Source organism: Cicer arietinum, chromosome 7, assembly GCF_000331145.2.
Source record: "Cicer arietinum cultivar CDC Frontier isolate Library 1 chromosome 7, Cicar.CDCFrontier_v2.0, whole genome shotgun sequence".
NCBI lineage: Eukaryota > Viridiplantae > Streptophyta > Magnoliopsida > Fabales > Fabaceae > Cicer > Cicer arietinum.
Genome location: NC_021166.2, coordinates 27,871,133 through 27,874,635, shown reverse-complemented (window position 1 = coordinate 27,874,635; position 3,503 = coordinate 27,871,133). Strand labels below are relative to the sequence as shown.

The 3,503-nt window shown below is 27.0% G+C and overlaps 1 long non-coding RNA gene across 1 annotated transcript; it reads right to left on the bottom strand.

Moving 5' to 3' along the window:
* Window positions 1-1,785: 1,785 nt before the first annotated feature.
* LOC140921000 (uncharacterized) lies at window positions 1,786-2,209 on the bottom strand. The gene is made up of 2 exons (XR_012163829.1): window positions 2,132-2,209; window positions 1,786-2,034 (listed from the first exon to the last, which is right to left on the bottom strand). It is a non-coding gene; the product is annotated as an uncharacterized lncRNA (long non-coding RNA).
* Window positions 2,210-3,503: the final 1,294 nt, after the last annotated feature.

The window sequence follows — 3,503 nt, the reverse complement described above, 5'->3', positions numbered from 1 at the left end:
AGGTAAATAATTTCATTCATATAAAATAAAGGTAAATAATTTCATTCATATAAAATAAAATTCTTGGCAGATTTGTTGAGTAAAGACGTTAATTGGATTTGGAAATTAATGGAAGCTAATAAATAAAATAAATATTTTTATAATGCAAACAATATAAGGACACCAAACATCAATAAATATTACTAATCCTTTTGTTTAAAATAATGATTAAAATATTTTACAAGTTACCTGTCTGTCTACGGGTGGCATTGGAAATTGTAGATGTTGACGGATTAAGTTGAGAAGTTTGTCTAACGGGGACTGTAAAAGACATAAATGGAACAAATTACAGGATATTTTGGAGGTAAATAATTTAATTCATATACAATAAAATTCTTGGCAGATTTGTTGAGTAAAGACCTTAATTGGATTTCAAAATTATATTCCTTGCTTCTTCAGATTGAGCATGTTGTGACGAATTTTCAAATAAGCTAAATAAAATGTAGGAATCATATTTACAAAATATACTATGCACACCTTTATTTTCAACAGAGGCAGAATTCCTTTTCAAATAAAGCAATTGTTTTCTTTTAAATCTTGCAAGTCGACACCAGACAAGTTTTTCCAAGCGGTCTTGATCAACCTCTACAAACATATATTACATTTCATCACTGGAAACAAATAAAACTTCATGTAGTACGTGACTGGATTTCTATCACCAATCATGTACCCATCCCTAAACTTCTATAAGAAATACTAACTATTTTAACACAAACTCTTGAAAACTATAACAAATTCTTGACAAAATTTTCCTTATTCCAAAGTGCATTAACTAATATTGCATCCCTGTAACACTGTAAGTCAATTTCTGAAAACATTTAGATAAAATGAATAACCAAACAACACAAAAATATCTGTAAAAAGAAATAACTTTCTTGTAGCCTGTAGTAATATACTATGTATAAGAAGAAGGAAATGAGAAGTTAAAAAAAATCTAAAAGGCAAACGTGCACCAAAATGTAAGAAGTTTCAACTAGAAATCGTTCCTAGCTTCATGAAATGCACTTCATTTTAAATAATAAAGTGAAGCTGCATTTTGCTGAGATAAGTCAATCTTTATAATTCTATGATCATATGCAGTAACTGTTTTTGAAAATCTGATCGTAGCAGCATATGGAGGTAGAGGTGATTCACTGATGTTGTGTTCCAAGATCTCTCAACACCTCTCTTATGTATTCATTTTCTTGAGCATAAAAATTTAGCTATGTTGTGATTCACTGATTTCAATAAATTTTGACATAGATTTTTATTGAGCCTAATAATCATTTTTAGCAATTGAGTATTGAATCTTAAAAAACAAAACAATGTCGACACTCGCTTGTGCACGAATGGATCATAAAAACTTTTTTAGCTTTTTCTTTAAGTTGTTATGTGATATATATATGGTCACAAAAAGTAAAGAGGTGATGGGTGACGTATATACTATACTATATACTGTATATACATAATATAAAATAGATTTCATTAAAAATAAATGTAACATTGATATTTGTTTCAGTCATTTATTTATTTTGTATTTATTTTGATCATTTATCTTATAAGTGGTATTTTTTAAATTTTTTTATCATAACTCTTTCAAACGGTAGTATAATTATTAAAATCAAATTTTAAATCAGTTGTAAAGTTAAATGTACAATCTTAATAAAGATGAATAAAAATATATTAAACTATAATAAATGTTTTTCGTTTTAAACAATTTAAATATGTTTCAAAATATAAAAGAAGAATGCAGGAATTTGATGGAAATAAGGTCATGAAAGATATTATATATGACACGCAACCATACAATTGGAAATCAAACTGCCCAAAGAAATAGAAAATCAAGGCATCTTTAAATTTAAATCATAAGAACAAAATAGAATAACAGTAACTAAATACCATTATTTGTAGTATTGTTTGGGAAGGTGGAGACTCTTCTTAAATTAATTAATTGTTTCCTTCGAAACCTAGCTTGTCGGAACTAACACAATGTTCGCAGACGCTGATCTTGAGCTTCTGAATTAAAAAGAAAAAGTGTGTATAAGATCAGAAAAAAATTTAGCACAGTGAAAATGAGAATGTCAGTTTCAAAAGTCATTAGTTAAAATCATACGAAGTTTGTCAAGTAGGTCTTGAAGACATAATTTGCGCTCCTCCTCTCCTTACCACCATTTTCATTCGTCGCTTTAACCTAGCTATTTTTTTCATAAGTTTATCTTATAAGTAGTATTTTTTAAATGTTTTTTATCATAACTCTTTCAAACAGTAGTATAACTATTAAAATCAAATTTTAAATCAGTTGTAAAGTTAAATATACAATCTTAATAAAATGTAATTCCATCCAAATTTGTAATCAATGTCATTGATAGTTGCACAGATTGTGAATACCCTTTCCTGTATTTTTGAAAAATTATATAAAAATTGTAGATATTATATAAATTATATGAAAATCCAATATAAATGTAAATTTTTATGTAAACTGTTGATATTATATAAATTATATAAAAATGTAATAGAAATATAAATTTTTATGAATATAATCTCTCAATTTGGGCTAAAACGTTTAATTGATGAAAATAATGTGATTGCATTTATATATGTGGTGTTAAGTAAGTAAGTGCACCTGAACATTGGATTCCCATTTCATGGCCATTATATCTTTTAATGTTGTTCGATTCCCCACCATTCTTTTCTCCGGAGTATTGTGGGAAAAATCTTGAGGTGGTATTTCTCTAACTTCATCTTCTTGACTTTGACCAGAATCACTGTAAACAGAATATAATTTTTTTTAAATTGTTTATGTAATTTTTTTATTGATGTTAATGTGGTGTTATAGAATGATATTAAAAATAGAGAATAAGTGAAAAGAAAGAAGACAAAAAGATGTAAATGGTAGACCTTTGTGAAAACATATTGAATTCAGGTATGTCTAGGTTAATATAAACCCTTGTTGTTGAAGTTGAGTTGAAATTATTATTTTTTTCATAAGTTTATTGTGGGCATCAGGATTAAAGGCAAAACCTATTTTGTTTCTCATCACAGAATGTTCTAAGAAATTCAGATATTCAAGTGTTTATTTGGATGGTTGACAACATCCTTTTTTCATTAAGTTGGAATCATTATTAATTATCTCTTATTTTGTTTTATTGTCTGACAATATTTTGGTTGTAACAGCTGAATTAAGAGCCTAGTAAAATCATTCTATTCAAAATTAGATTGAGCAATATCCCTTATTTTATTTGCCTTTATTTTTTTCAATGCCTCCCCATAACAATAAATTTGATGAAAAAAAATACATAAATGAATGAGAATCAGTAATAGAGCAATAGGCAGCAATAGAGGGAGGGTTGACAACACCCTTTGAGTTTAAGTTGGAGTAATTATTAAATATCCCTTATTTTGTTTGATTGTTTGACATATTTTCATTAATTGTCCCTTATTTTAAAATATTCTCATTCAAACAAAATAAATGCAAACAAAATAAG